Below are 16,635 nucleotides of genomic sequence, written 5' to 3'. Positions count from 1 at the left end.
GGATTCATTTTTATGTGCACACGCAGTAAGAAATCTGAATGGGGAATACTAATCTCTTTCTTTTAATTCACAGAGGTGGCCACACAGGGAAGATTAGTGTTGACCTGCAGAACACAGCGTATAAATCATGACTGTGAGCCATTGTGTTACAGTCGACTGCCTTTAAACTGTGGAGAGCGTAGCCAGCATAGAACTCCTGCTCCTTCGTGCATGCACAGAAACCTTGTGTCCTGCACTTATATTGCAGGTGATCACACTGGTGCATGTAGTCTAAACACACAATAACACACACACACACACACGTACACACACAGACGTGCATATCTTATCGCAACATTAAGCTAATGACTGAGCAAAGAACACAAGCGATGGATCTGTTGCTAGAGGGCGATGAAACGTGAGATGGATGTGACGTACTCCAGACAGAACGCACCGTGACAATCCAAACACTGCACAAATATTCAGATTACACTGAAGAGGCGGGAGTGTGCTGCTCCCTGAGCCCATGGTAACTACAATCAATCCATCAGCGTGGAGCGTTGGCACAAAATTCACTTACAAAATATGTTTGATGTCTGATCATCTGCAGCAATCGGTTTTGTTTAACCATGCTGGCTACTGTGAAACATCTGCAGGAAGGTGTTGTGGGAAACTCATTAATGTTCATGTTCAAGTTAGTGCTTGAAATTATGCTAAGCTAATTCTTGATCTACCCCGAGGACAGGGTAGAAATGCAGCAAACCGATGTTCGCTGAGAAGGCAGAGGTAGGCGCTCGCTGTCTTTTGTGTTGCAGAAGTGGGAGCAGAATGAAACAGGGTACCTGCTCTGATACGGTTGTTGGGGTTTATTTTTAAGACGACCACACGTCCCCGACTTCTGGGGACAGTCCCTGTTGTGGATGACCTGTCCCCCGGCTAAAGCTGTCCCCGAAAATGCCCCCAATTTTAACTTTTTATGAATGAGAAAAGCCTCTCGCCAGCTCAGATAGGCTCCAGGAAGAAATGCTGTGAACACGTGATTATGCTTGAAAAAAACCTACATTGATATACATTTCTGATCACAGCACCCAGCCCTAGTTCAGAGATACTAATATTTGTACGACTCATCTTCGGCCAAATTTCGACAGAACGAGAAAGATTGAGGAGCTTATGTATATGAAAGTATACATGACTTGCACCGGTGTAGGCTAGGTCCGTATGTAACAGCATCAGTAACTTAAATGAGCCTTTAGATTATTGTGTGGGAGACACGGAGGAGAATCTCAACCATCCAACAAAAAAGAAAAACCTCCAGCGTGTTCCAACGCGCTGTGTTGGAGCATCACACTACAGTCACTCATTGAGCAGAAGTGTGCTCTGGGAATATTTTGCATGAATATGCACTTGAAAAATCTCTCATTGCTCACTAGTGTTCACTTCTGGAAATGACTCTCTCTGTTCTGCCCTGTAGGAGGAATTAACCAGAAAAGTGATCATGCATCAGAGACCTCCCGAGCTGCAGCTGTCACAAGAAGATTCACTGAAGAAAAGCTCATCATATACCTTTTTCTCCACACCTACTAAAGTTTTAATCTGGATTCGATGTAAAGACCCGTGAGTGCAGACTAGACTGCAGACGTTACACAGCTGGATGCCTCTTTTACTCCCAACATGCCTCTGGATTTACTCCACATGCTGCATTATCTATCATCTGCTACCAGTGGGCACAGAGAGCTGCACTCTTCAACTTGAATGTAGACCAAAAGTTTCACTTTTCAGACATAATACGGGATAACTGCCCACTTTTTTCTTTTTTTTTTTACACTTTGCATGTGCAGAGTGCAGAAATGTGGGCGGCAGCGTGCGTGCGTGCGAAGACTCATTGAGAATCGATGTATAAATCATCCGATCCACTGTTTTTATGCAAATACTGTGAGGGATGTGAGGTGGGTGGGGTTAGCAGAGGGGGGGCTTTAAAGCAGGCACAAATTAAAACCAGGAGAAGTGGCCCGCTCTTTGTCTTTTCTGTCTTCGTCCGGACACTGTCTGAATTAATCGAAGCCATTAAACATTCCTTTTATTAAAGTGTTAACAAAAGCATCGGTCTGGAGCTGAGGGGGGAGAAAAAGTCCAGATAGGTCCTTTTAAATCTATTTCTCACTCAGTCTCTCTTTGATCCCAACCCTGGCACTGTGTTTCGTCGTCATGGAAACATTTTTATTTTTTATTTTTTTCCTGAAGTACCTTACATTTTTGTTTCAGACGTACAGTGCACGGCAGAGCTCGGAAAAGAGAAGCCATTTGGACATTTGTGCTCACGTTGGGCTTTTATACGGGTCACAGCCACACACACATTTACTGTACACAGTGTTTAAACACACACACATGCATATAGTACATATACATCCATGCACGCCAAGGAAAGAAGCGCATTCAGCATAAACAACGACGCCTGGGAGATCAGACTAAGTGATTTTAAAGCTTCATTAGTCCCGGGATCGCTGCTCATGACTGACACAGTGTGCCAACGAGTTTGATTATGAGCGGCATCGAAATGGAAAAGTGTGAAGACATCCAGAGAAGTGTTTAGATTTGCTTGTTGTATGCGTTTTAAAGCGGCATTATGTAACGATTAGAGGCTTGAAAAAGCAGAGCTGAAGAAAAAAATAAATAAATAAAAAAAGCCGCCCTGGCCGAGGCGTCGGAGGTGGTGATTCTGTCTGGCTGGGGTCATGCCAGAGTTACACAGGCCTGTCTCTTTGGTTTAGCTGCTCAATAAATCAACGCTGTGCAGAAAAAAAAAAACAAAAAAAACATTATCCAAGATGCTCATTCTTTATTTTTGGAATACCACTGGTTTTTGATGAGGTTTGATGGTGAAAAGTGACTTAGGTGGTTTAAAATATTCCTTCAGAGAACTGAATGAAGTGACTCAGATTCTTGCTGGAGTGGTCACATGAGGGAATTTTATCCAAAAACAAGTTGAAACAAGCACGACTGGACGTTTTATCTAAATAGCTTCTTCAGTTCTGGTGGAGGAGGTGGGGCTTAAAGAAGAACATCTGTGGGTCAAAAAACCTCGTCAAGAAACTAGTATTAGGGCCATGCATGAGAAAAAAAAAATAGAGGAAGTAGCTGTTTTTTTTCACCATGCACTTGAAATTTCAAAAAGCAACAGTCCAATATAATATTTCAGCAATATAACAGCAATATGGATGTCTCATATTCTTAATATTAATTATTAATTAAGCCCCTATACTACCTCCTCTAATTTTTTTTCTCATGGGTGGCCCTAATACTCTTCTGTGACATTGTCCTCGTTTCAGATTCAGATTTTTTTTTGTTTTTTTACCTTGACTTGGATAACTTTCCATGTAGAGTTTGCATGTTCTCCCTTTGTCTGCCTGGGTTTTCTCTGGGTTCTCCGGTTTCCTCTCGCCATCCAAAGACATGCTCGTTAGGTTCACTGTTGATTCTAAATTGGCCCAAGGTAAATATGTGAATGGTTATCTGTCTCTCTGTGAGACGGTCACCCCCCGGGGAATGAATGATTGACTTGGATAATCAAGAACCAGGGTTGTGCCAATATTTTTATAATGACCTGATCAGGCATCAGTCAAATCAGATATTAGAAGAAGAAGAAGAAGAAGAAGAAGAAGAAGAAAGAATCAGTAGCAACGACATGTCGTGAGTAAACATATCTGCTGTGTCAAAGAACTTTGTGTGATTTGCAAATGATGCAATATGGATGTTTGTTGAGGTGACAGTAGGAGATCATCATTCAGTGAAACCACCTGGAGTCAACAGCTCCAGTAAAATGACTAAACAGAATCTGTAGAGTCCACTCCAGCTAAAAGCATCACCTTAACAATAAAACCTGAATAAAACGCTGCACGTTCAAAAGAAAAGTTTCCTGGAGACAGCGTCAAGGAGAAAAATCTTCCAGAGAGGGTTAGAGAGTTTATGTCGGCCACAGCTCCACCGGTAAGTCAGATAAAATAAGGCTCTGAAAACCTTAGAACAGCAGCCCAAATATTTTATATAATACCCACGTAAACTCTTGATCTGCTGGGTTCTCTTGTTATTGGAATAAATCCATTCTCTCTGAGCGTGTACAGCTGTTTCTAGTTCTTATCAGATCATTTCATTTGACATCGAAGCGAACGGCAGGAATGATTTCAGTCAGGTTGAATGATTGTTCTCTCCCCAAACGTCTGAAACACTTCGGTTTGCAGCTCTTCTCTCACATCAGCAAGAATTCGTCACATCTGCATGTCACATACAGCAGAGCGACGTACAGGCGTGTTCGTTCACGCGTGGAATCGGCTCGCCCGTGCGTTCGGCTTCCAGTGAAACGCTGTTCGCTGCTGAATGTAAATCTGATGTCAAGCTGGAAGCCGAGGAGGGAACGTGTGGGTGGCAATCGCTTCCAGCTTAGACCCTCTGAGAGAGACAGAGTTAAAAGAGTGGGAGGGAGGGATGTAGACACACATGAGTAAGAGGTTGGTTAAAAAACATAGAGAGAGAAAAGGAACAGTGTGTGTCGGGGGTGGTAAGTGTTTGTGTAGGAGTAGCAGGGACAGCGCAAGAGCAAGGCTGTATGCATGCAGTGAAGACAGGATGACAGAAAGAGAGCTGAACAGAGGAAAGTGAAAATGGAGGAAAAACATCTGGGGGAGCGGTAATGAGAGAGAGAGAGGGAGGGAGAGAGCTGGGAGCTGGGAATGAGGAAGGGGGGAGTCGGGTGAAGCGAGGGAGAGAGGACGAGAGGCAGAGATGGAGGCTGGAGAGGGAGTGGGTGTCTTAATAGCACTGAAACGCTCTGGGCTTTTTCTATGTTTGCCTTTGTTATGATAGAAACGCCGGCTGGCTCCCTGTTTGCTTTTGATCCATGAACTGTGGCTACGAATGTAAGACGGCCTCTCCTGTGGTTAAAGCGGAACACAGAGCGGACGCGCTCATTACATAATCTAACTTAGCGCTGTCATCCAGGGCCTGGAGGGCCGAGCCCGGAGGCAGGGGGCCACGGCCCACAGGTACATCAAGCAGTCTGCGCATTTACATGCACGTCAAAAACACAAATTATTGCCTTAATCGGACTCTAACCAGACAACTTAAGTGCATGTAAACACATTACTGCGACTAAAAGTTCTCCTTATCCGATTAAGACACCCAGATAATGCAATTCGGTTTTTCCCCGTCATGTATACGCTTAATCGGACTACGACAGGATAACGTGTGTGTATGCATGCTCCACAACCGGAACAAAAACATCCAAGAAAGCTGGCTGCAGAAGAAGACGGTTAACAGAGCCACCTCAGGATAGCGCCATCTTATCTGCACTAGAAGTAGCGCACACATTAGGTACAAAATTAAAAAAGTTGGACTATTATCCATCTGGTCTGACACATGAACGGCTCTTGTTTATTACATGATGTAGTTCAACCGGAAAATGGATCGTATTAACCAGCTGAAAAGACACATATCGCCACCTAGTGTGGAGGAGGAGGACATGTTCCCGTCAGTGTAAACTGGGACAGGGACCACGTTCAGAAACTTGAATTTCAAGCATAGTTCCATTAAGCTGTGCATGTAAAAGCACTGAGTGTTGCCATAGTCACCTTGAAAAAGGAATCCTGTTATGGATTAGTCAGTGTTTTTACATGCACAGCTTAATAGAGCTATGCACAAAATTTTCTGAACGTGGTTCTTGTCCCAGTTTACATTCAACAGAGAAAACTAAAAAACTGACAGGAACATGTCCTCCTCCTCCACACCAGGTGGCGACATGTGTCTTTTCAGCAGGTTAATACGTCCCCCTTTCTGGTCGACCCATTACATCATATAATAAACAAGAGTCCTTCATGTGGTAGAGCATCTAGGTGGATAACATTTCAGCTTTTATAATCTCGTACGTAATGTGTGCACTACTTCTGGTGCAGATAAGGTGGCGCTATCAGGTGGTTCTTCTACCGGCTCTGTTTAGCTTCTTCTTCTGCGACCGGCTTTCTTGGATGTTTTTGTTCCGACAGTGCAGCGGTTGTGGAGCATATGCATGCGCGTTGTCCAGTTAAAAGTTCGATGAAGCGTATACATGTCGGAGAAAATGGATTTCCAATTCCAATTTTGCATTATCTGGGCGTCTGATAACTCCTGCATTAGGTGCAGCTCGTTGCTTCGCTTCACCGTGACTGTGCTGTGACTCCAAATGTTTCTTTAAGTTCAATGTTGTGTTTTAGTCACCAGCACAGAGTTTAAAGCGGATCTTAATATCGTTTTCTTCTTCAAACTCACAAATTTCCACCTAGAAAACGCATCTGTCTCCTCCCTCCATTGTTGTTTACGTTTATGTTGCTCTGTTGTATTACACACTAGTTGTCGTCATGCTGAAAACGCAACTTTAATCTGATTACTGCTTTGGTAATAGTAACGTGTTAGATTACTAGTAACTGGAAAAAAAAGTGGTCAGATTAGAGTAACAGTTGCCGGCATCACTGGTTGCAAGTGGTATTGTAAGATTTCATTTGACATCTTTATATGATCCATTGCTTGTTTGCAATGTTTTAATTTGGTTTCTTTGATGTTATTGGTTTTAGCTTAAATTGAAGTTTCATTTGGCTCGACCTGAGCATCATCTTTATATCAGGTTTGTGCTTATTTGTAAACCTTTTGATTTAATGGGCTTCTTTTGATGTTTGGATTTTGTCTTTATCTAATGTCGAATTGTTATATATGAGAAAGCATTTCTTCATTGTTGAAGGATACTGTTATTCATGAATGTTAATTAGCCCGTTACAGCCCGTTGCTTGTTATGTCTGATGTCTGTGTGGTGCTGATGGACAGCTCCTTGAAAACTGTAACACTGAAGGTGTTGCAACATGTTACAGATGCTGTGTCAGTGACTGTGGAGCTTCCAACATGTTTCTCCTGTATTCAGTTCAGTCCTTTACGTTCAATCTTCAATAAAAAAAAAAAAAGAAAAAGAAAAAGTGCTCTGAGAACTCATTATACGGCCTCCGTATTTATGTTACTGCCCCACAGTAACAGAGAAGAGTGATGGCATTCCTGGAAATATTTATCAGGGTGAATCTCGGCCACACTTGAGGCTCTGATAAAACTCTGCAGCGGCTGCTCAAACCTGAAATCTAAAAGAGATAAATGCGTGAGAATGTTCAACCTCTTATACAGCAGGAGGAGAAGCATTTCTCTGTAGACCTGAGCCTCTTTGTCCATTCTGCTTTCCACACCCTAAATATTTAGTTGTGGCACGTAGATAGAGAAGCAACGGGTTTAATCCCAACCATGTCCAAAAAAAACAAACCTCTCCAAGTGAAACACATGCCAGTGTTTCCCACAAGATCTCAGGAGACCCTGGGATATTATGGGTAGAAGGGGTTTTTACTGTCCCCAAACATGATGCTATCCCAACTATTAGAAACAATTTATACAGTATATGAAATGTCTGCACACATTTTGTATCAGTCAGAGTCATTGTGTTGATAGGCCAAGTAAAACTAGACTTATAATAAATATTTTCCTGAATATTTCCGTCATGTTGGCTCACAGGAGAAACTGTGAAAAGCAAAACGCTAGGAAGCAGAGATGGCTAGCCAGCTTCAAGTTCTCCAAAGCAAGAAAAGAAAAAACAAAAACACGACACCCCCTTTCTGATTGGTGGAAAAATGCATCCCATCAACCAGTCAGGAAATGAAGTGTCAACAATTATGATTATAAAAAATGATGTGCCACAATTAAACTTTCTAACGGTGATGCATACAAATACAGACACAATCAACCATATTCAATCAGAATATCCGATATTAAACAAAAAATGCGCAGAACTGTAAGATCTGAAAAGCTGAAAAGAACCAACATTGAATATTTAGCCTCATGAATGCAGCACACTTTTCGAACTAATGACAAGACGACTAATGACTAATGATGCAAAGACACCATCAAGCTTTCGTGGGTTTTAGTTTTAGGTTCAGGGACTTTTGTCGTCTTGGTTAATGAAATCTCAAGAAAGTGCCGGCTAGGAACAGGAAGTGAAACGTCACACTTTGCGTTGATCCATCCATCCTCCCTGACCTCCTCTCTCTGGAGACTGTGTAGCGCTGTAATAACACCTCAGACCCCAGAGTAACTAGTTCCTAGTTCCTGCATTTGCTCAGATGACTGATGGTTTCATTTTTCAGTGGAGGACAGTTTTTTTTTTTTTTTTTTTTTTTTTTTTTTTTTTTAACCAAGCAGAAACCTCTGGGGCTGAAAAATGAAGCCACTGTGGAAGGTGCCAACAACTATAGTTCATCAAACGTCTACTTGAGACGGACTTGATAAAATGTGTTAATCTCCACAGACTTTAAGGCTAAAATAAACATGTTCATAAGACTCGAGCCCTTTGAGGGGGGAGGTGTCATGTCCTGTTCACCCCCTCTGGCCTTGCAGCAGCAGTGAAAGTGTCTCTTCTTTTTCAGCGACACGTGAAGGTTTGGATAAAGGCTGAAGAAGACATCACATTTCATCCCCGAAAACTTAGTTCCCCTTTATTTTTGAAACTCTCTCCTTTTAATGTTGCGTCCCTCGAGCCAGGTCGTAACATGGAGACTTAGTTAAGGATGCAGCTACTTCGAAGGAGACGTTTCAGTTCCTAATTCTGGCTCGAGACTCCTAATTTTCAACGGAGAGAGAGCTGCGTGCTATAAACAGGAGATGGGGAGTTTGAAAAATGAGGCAGGTTGTTGTGTTCGTGCCATATTAGCAGAAAGGGCAGAACAAAAAAAGCATAAAAGGACTAACTAAAGTCTTATTGCTCTCTCTCCATCTCAATGAGCTTTGTGAGTTTTTTTTTTTTTTTTTACATGTGAGCCTTGTCAGGAGTGACTTTGTGGAGTTTCTTTCCTTCTTAATGTGTCTGATGCCATCAGAGATGGGGTTGCAGCTCTATTTGACTGCTGTTCTAATCCAAATTACGTCAAGAACCACTCAGCTAAGTAAAGACAAATGACATGGAGGTCAGTCAGTGTGAGAAATTGCAATAACTTTGAATATATCCTCAAGTGCAAAACCGTTCAGACACTTTCATGAAGCTGGCTGCTGTAAGGAAACTGAGACCAAGAGTTACCTCTGCTGCAGAGGAGGAGGATGTGCAAACCAGGCCTTCACAGTCAAGAAAGAACAAGAAGAGAAGAGTTCCATGCCTTTGTGAGAAGCAAAATAAGAGGTGAGTTGATGGTTTCTACGTGTGTGGTTCCCACCGTGAAGCATGGAGGAGCAGGGGGTGATGGTATGACACCAAAACACACCTCCAGGCCATTTAAGGGCTCTCTTACAAAGAATGAGAGGGATGACCCAAACTTAAACCCAGCGGAGAATGTTTGAGTCGAACCACAGAGTAAGAACTCAACAGCTCTGGAAACTCCTTCAAGACTCTGGGAAAACCATCCCAGGTAAAAACCTCACGGAACAACTCACGATTCGATATGCTTTCCGAAACTGGGGCCTCTGTGGATCATCCCACAGATACTTGATCAGTTTGGGATCTAGTGAATTTGGAGGCCAGGTCAACGCCTTGTTGCGTTTGTGTGTGTGTGTCTGTGTCAGGCTGCATCAATGAGTGTCACTGCTAAGGGGTGGGGGGGTCTGGTCTGGTCTAGGTGGGGGCTACATGTCTAAGTAACATCCACATAAATGAACACCAGGTCCAAAAGTTTCCCAGCAAAACACTGAATTGTCAAAAGATGGTCGATGTCATTTACTTCTCCCATCAGTGGTCATAATGTTATGGTGTATAAAACATATACTAGTTTGTTTAACACTTTAATGCTTAGCTGCAGGAATAAGCCATCACCCATTTATTCTAATGATTAATCACAGATTGAACAAATCATTTCAACACTTCATGTAGAAACATGAAGTTTCCTGCATATAAACGAACAAGAGTGAAACAGAAACATTCATAAATAAGTGAAATGTCGTCAGTGTGAATGTAACACAGCAGCTGACAGCAGAAACCCAAAATACTCAAATGTGGAGCCGAATGTTTCAAAGATCAATTACTGTAAAACATAAAAAGCTTCACCGAGAGCGAACCAATCATGACACATTCTGACTGCTGATGACAAGTTTCTCCACTCTACATGAAGGGTCTGAGCCAAGTGGGCAGTTAACCAACATTTCCTGCACAACCCTTTGTACTCTTAAAGCTGATTTGCCTAAAATATAAAATCCACAAGCGCACACACAAAAATACAGAACGATTTCCTGACATTCTGACGATCTTATTGCTCCTGTTATTTAGACTTTTAGGCAGGTTTGTTTGAGTCGGGCCAGCGTAATGCACCGTTAAGAGAAGTGAGTAATATAGACAACAGCGTTCGTCTGGTGTCTGCTGTCACGCCTGACGTCGCGTTTGGGATTTGGAGGCAAACTTTTGAACAGGAGAGCTTCATCCGGAGCCGTCAATCAACCGCCTGCTGATTGCTTTTGCCTCAGTGGGAAGCAGAAAGGAAGGGAGGTTCGAGGAGGTGAGCGAGCGTCTCTGCAAACACATCTAGTGCAGCTTCAACACAAAGAAATGAAAGGTCTAATTTTGGATCTAGCTTGTGTTCTTCTTTTATTTTTTTATTTGTGGGAAATGTTTGCGTTTTGGAGCAAAAGGGAAGAGGGTTCAGCGTGATCTGATTTACCGGGATAGCGCTTGTCACGGCACATGATTTACTGTTTGTGTAATTTCCCCACAGTGCAACACAGGGACATCAACAGCCACCAGATCCCAAACAGTCCCCTCACGAGTTTTTAATTGAGCTCTCGGTTGCGCTGGCTGGTGATCAGAAATGTCGCCTCGGCTGTTGAGCGTTAAATGAGAAACATGGATACTATTCATCCTGCAGCTGAGTTTTTGCATGAGAGGAAATCAACGCGGTGAGAAAAGCGACGTCAGTGTGTGTGTGTGTGTGTGTGTCTGTGAGAGAGAGAGAGAGAGAGAGGTCCAGATGGGATGAAGATTAGTTGTACATTTACAGCATCTCTGGAAACAGCTTCTTGGGTCTTATTTTCCAGAACCGATTCACTAATTCAGACACCGCACATTTGTAAAAATGCAACACACACACTCAGAAAATAGCACAGAATGAAAATCACACTCACGTTATCAGTTTGTTTTCTACCTCGGTGGATGTTTCAGATGTGGTAATGAGCTGGATTTGCATATATACATAGCTTTTAGGTCAACAGAGGTCAAATGAAAGGATGTCCTACCGAGATCAGGTGGGGCTCTTGTGCTTTGTGTCCAGACTTCCAGTGACAGTGACTCTGCACTTCCAGGTTACAGGACGTGACCCCCACAGTAAATTTGAGACCAGAGTTCAGCCTGTATTCCACTGTGTGCGTATTTTTGAAACTCCTGCACCTTCTGCAGGCTGCGTCACATCCTCGTCCTGAACCGATACTCCAAAAGCGCACAGTGATATTAAAAGTCTGCGAATAACCGAGCGCGTGGGAGTGTCTGCAAAAACCTGTCGACAGGTGTCTACGTTCGCCCGACTAGTCTGCTGAGCAGGTCGCCGTCCTCTGGTGGGTTTTTAAGGCTGCGTTCGAGGTCCATGCGGAGGAGTATTGCTCAGAGAGTCAACGCTTAAATCAGCCTGGAACAAAAGAAGGAACTGAGGGGACGTAAACTAAAGCGACACCACCACTGATGCCCTGTACAGCAAAAATGCGTCCATGCTGCAAAAGGATGAACGGTGACCTTAAATCAATGCATGGTCTTTAAATATTTCATCGACAGATGTGAATAAATGATAGATTACAACCACTGCCAAGGCACCTGGATACAGGGTTCCTTCAAGGTATATGGATATATTAAGAGAAAGGACAATTATAGAATTATCTTACAGTAAATTTAAGGACAAATATCACAGAAACCTATAAACTATATTATATTCTAATTAAATATTACAGCCTAGCCACAGTCAAGAGATAAAAAATAACCATCAAGTGCAACATGGTGGCCATAAACTCACTACAGAGCATCACAGACACACTAGACTGGCCCTATAGAAAGATTAGAGGATTATTATTAGGAGGTTTCCGTTGGCTAAATCTGACTTATCAACTACAAACACTTTAAGATTAAAAGGAATCACGTGAGACTGGTGTAAGGGTCCTGTCGGTGAGGTGGGGTGGGGGTGGGGTGTCCTTTACGTGCACAGGTAAATTCACAGCCTGCAGACCTTCACTTTTCCAAAGTGCTGAATTTACCTTGAGGTTGGCCCAAAAGTGCCACAGAGCTGAGAGAATAGGGTGACAGTGATTAAGTAGGCCACTGTTCGTTATCTCGCATCTTCAGACTAATTAGTGAGAGGTAAAAGCACGGAACAACAACGCTCCCAAAGCCAGCTGACTGTTATAATTTCACACTGAGGCAGTGTTCATCCTCCCCCCGCCTCCCCCCGGCGGCAGCAGCAGCCTGCTTCTCGAGCACCGGCAGCAGCGGCTGTTCCGCGGCGGGCAGTCCGGATGAGAGCCCCTCCTCCCCGGCCTCTCCCTGTCCCCTCTCCCCGGCGCCCTCCTCCCCGACGCTGCGCTCACAATTCCGGAGACCGACGGAAGATCCGTTGGGGCCAATTCCTCTCATCTTTTAGACGGGGGGAACGTTTCCGCGCCGGTCTCCGTTAGTGCGTGTCCGCCTGGCGCATGACGCGAAGACGGAACTTGCCGCGAATGAGCTGGGTGAGAGGTAAACGCGCGTCCGCTACGGGACTCCGGAGTTTTAACTGCAAATCAAAATCCAGGCAGACACACCGACGGGAAGGGAGCTGCGCGTCTCGAGGTGCAGCCCTGTGCGTGCACGTCCGAGCCCATGTGTGCGTGAAGGTGCGGTGCGCAATAGGTCCGCCTCTCTCTCTCTTTCTCTCTCTGTGAGTGCGTGTGCGCCGATGTGCAGGCTGAGCAAACCCGGAGCATCCAGCGTGCAATCAGCAGGAGGATTTAAAACACTTCCCAATGAAATACGCGCAGAGATTGTAGGGGGAAAAAAGTGTTAAAAAGAAGCAAATGCAGAATAAAGTAGAAACTGCGATGCCTGCAAACTGAACGGATACAAGCAGCTGTCAGACAGCACCCACAAAAAAAAAAAAAAAAAAAGGAGTGGTAATGGCAACTTAGTCCCTCGCTCTCCTTCCCACCAAACGGTGCTTCATCCTCAAATAATCCAGATGCTTTCAGTGTCTCCTGACTGAGATGATCCTGCACAGGTGGACAGTTTGAGGAGGGAGTAACAGCAGCAGCAGCAGCAGCGCACTGATGCCCTGCGCTTCAGTCTCCTTCTCCCTGCACCTCTCTCTGTATATCCACTAGTAGAGCAAGAGAGAGAGGGAGAGATGCTGAGAAGAAGGAGGAGGAGGAGGAGGAGGAGGAGGAGGAGGGGTGGGGCTGGATGGGAACATTTCTCTTCCCGTTTCCCACTCTCTTCTATTTACCTTTCACCTTCTGCTGACGCGCCTCCAGAGCCGAGAGCCACTGTGAGGGATGCGTGCAGGAATAACATGACTCACATGATGTACAGTAGCATGTTCAGGAGGCCCGGTCTGTAACACGTGCCCACGAACACTGTGACACCCCCGCAGCCGCAGGCGAATCATGACCCAGCAACATTAAATATGACACCGTTACACCCTGGCCTCACTCGACCTCCTGCTGCAGCAGCACGCAGCCCTCCAGAAACGAGTAACAGACGCCGAAGCTTTATCTGACCTCTTAGCAAACCACACCAAGGCATCGCTTCTCCTTCTTTTTTTTTTAATTCCATTCCTAACTATATCACCATTGACTGAGCTTTAGGCAATGATAAGCAATCAGCACTTCCACAGGGGTAAAGGGTATCTCAGATCAGTTTCCATGACAACTGTGGGTTTGAAGCAACTTTTTTTTTTTTTCGTCTTCTAAAAGCATCGTTTTCAATATGACACTTGTACCGTTTCTGTACTCACCGCAGCAGAGTCCCCGGTCGCCGGCAGCGAGACTGAAAGCTGGATAAAAATAATACGACCTCCACTCCAGCGGCGGATACCTTCATTCATGCTTCTCTCCTCCGCCCTCGATGCCTCGTCTCTACCGCGCCGCCTCATATCAAAGGACAGATTCACATCGGGCTCGAAAGACGTGAAAAACAAGAGTCCGAGGCCGCCGTTAAACTGACTTTAGAGGGTTTAACCTCCTCTCCATCCGACCCATGTGATCTTTAAACTGTTCCAGGCTGCGGAGACACGGTTTAGAGATTCCAACAAACATTTCAGCTACTTTACCCCCCACAGCTTTCCTTCTCTCCTCCTCTCCCGTTGTCTTTTCCCTCCGTCTCTTTCTCTGTGACTCTCTCTTTCTCTCCAACACAGTCTGTCTGTCTGCTCTATAATTATTTCCATGGTTACCATTAAGGATGTGAAGCTAAGCCTGATGTACTGTGGTAGTAATCTTTTCCTCTCCTCCGCCTGTTCCTCTCTCTTCTTCTTCTTCTTCTTCTTCTTCTCATGCTACACGAGTCTCTGCAGCCTTCTCATTTTGCTCCACGTGCAATCTGCTTAAAACCAACATTTAATTTGGAAGCTTATGCATCTCCAGTACATGCACAAATTCCTATCAATGTAATCCATATGTAAAGACGTCCTGCAGGCAGCCCGTCCCGGAGAGCATGAATCGCACCATGTTCTGCAGCTGTAATTCTCAGCAGGGACTGTAACGATGCTTGGAGCTGCACGGGAAGGGTGGAGGGTGTGGGTGCAAGTCTGTATTCCTTAGAAACTCTGTGCTCTTGAGCAAGAAAGGCGGCAGCAGAGTGGAGGGAACTGCTTCGGGCCTCGTTTTAGCCACTACGAAAACTAACTGTAATTTGCAGCATGAGATAACTCCCTTCTTCTTCTCGTGTTAATTTTCACACGTCCCTGCTTGTGAGCAATGTTCACAAGTCACGTTTGTGAAAGATTCGGGAATAAAAGTCTGTTCGTTTGTAAAGGCGCGGCGAATGTGAGGTGGCAGGATTAGATGTCGTGAATCATCAGATTGAGCCGCTCTGAATGTGGAAAGCGTCCGCGTCTTAAAACAACGATGCAGATAAAAATATACGAGTTAGCTTAGCAAGTCTCTACAGCAGCGTTACTCTTGTTTATTTACTCCATTTAAAAACCTGTGTGAAAAGGGTCTTACTCCTTGGCTGGGACCACTGACCTCGTGAAGCCTCTGCCGGTTGCCTGGCAACCACACGGCCACGAGGATGAGACCCGACGAGGTTCCCGGAAATCAGGGAGGTTTTTAACGCCGGGGCCGAGGTCAAGAAGCTGATGCACTGATAAAAACCAGGACGTGACACAAAGCAGTGGAGACGCTGTCATGATGAACTCCAGACACCAACCAGAATCTACAGCCATCACCTGCTCAACATTACATTACTGCATTTAACTTGACCTTTGACCTTTTTGATATAAACTGTCACAATCTGATTCTATTGGACATTTGCATCATAATTAGCAAACGATATGTTGAGTTTGGATGAATAACCTTTTCTGTGGATGCACACAACCTCCAGAGCCAAATATGTGAACTCTGGAGTGGGGATGGGCATGTTCTTTAAAGCAGTGATTCTCAACCGGGGGTCCATGGACCCCTAGTGGTCAGTGGTCTAATTGCAAAAGGTCCATGAAAATAAAATATCCTTTGAAAAAGATCATGACATGTATAGAAACAGGATGATTTTACTCAAATGTGACTGAGACCTTTATCTACATAAACTACAGACTTTTTTCTCTTATTACATCTGTTTCACAAGAGTAATTTACTCATTCCACTGTTGCATTGATTCTTTTCGTGCTGAATGTTTATGTCGGAGCACATCATTCAGATCACATGACGACAAGGAAGACGTGGCGGCGGAGAGACTGAAAATGGCTTCACTTCACCCGAAGGGACAGTAACAGCACAACATGCAATTTCTGCAGCACTGTAATTTCAAGCAAGGACGGCAACACCACCAACACGAAGAAGCATTTGTCGACGATACAGAGCATTAAATACACAGAGTGTGTTCAACAGTCAGCGGTCAACAAGTGCAGCTATCGCTAAGCCTCAGCACAGCAGAGCTAGTGAGGATCCAGTGACCAGCTTCCTATTTCTTTACTCACACAAGCTCTTACCTCTGGTTTAGAAACTCGATAAAATCTGATATCTAACATCTACTTTTTCTAAACCAAAGATTCACAGGAGGAACTGATAAAGAATCAGATCGATAAGCAGAATCAATAACAGCATCAGTATCAATCTTATCTCAATCTTATCAGTGTCCATTCCTGCTCTGGACGATGGATTCTGGATTTGGAACAGCAGCGTACTTCATGATGCATGATGTGAAATGCATTCTGGGATACTTCGTAAAACGAACGGAGCAAAAACACTTCCAGGTATTTGGATCGTACTTGGTCAGATGTGTACTTTGAACTCGAACAGTATTTTAACAACAACACAAGAACACAAGAAGGGATGAAAACTGAAGCCAGCACAGAAAGTGCAAACAGCTGCAGTTCCTCTAATGTCCACCTGAGGCTCAAACTTTGCTGCTAGCGCCAGAAAAGACTTCAACCAACAGACCACACTGGCAACAATCATTCCCTC

General features: G+C 44.3%; 1 protein-coding gene across 12 annotated transcripts in view; it reads right to left on the bottom strand.

Annotated features, from left to right (window-relative positions):
- Positions 1-16,635, bottom strand: part of syngap1b (synaptic Ras GTPase activating protein 1b) — a 163,578-nt gene that overhangs the window by 50,297 nt on the left and 96,646 nt on the right. Inside the window, exon 1 of one of the 12 annotated variants that reach the window (XM_047598705.1) lies at positions 11,236-13,294. The exons of the other annotated variants lie outside the window; for them this stretch is intronic. The gene's annotated coding sequence lies outside the window, so the exon portion shown is untranslated. Of the gene's footprint in view, positions 1-11,235; positions 13,295-16,635 lie in introns of those variants that run through there. 12 annotated transcript variants of the gene reach the window in all.

This window comes from Mugil cephalus, chromosome 11 (genome assembly GCF_022458985.1).
Source record: "Mugil cephalus isolate CIBA_MC_2020 chromosome 11, CIBA_Mcephalus_1.1, whole genome shotgun sequence".
NCBI lineage: Eukaryota > Metazoa > Chordata > Actinopteri > Mugiliformes > Mugilidae > Mugil > Mugil cephalus.
This window is presented reverse-complemented; position numbering and strand designations above follow the sequence as displayed.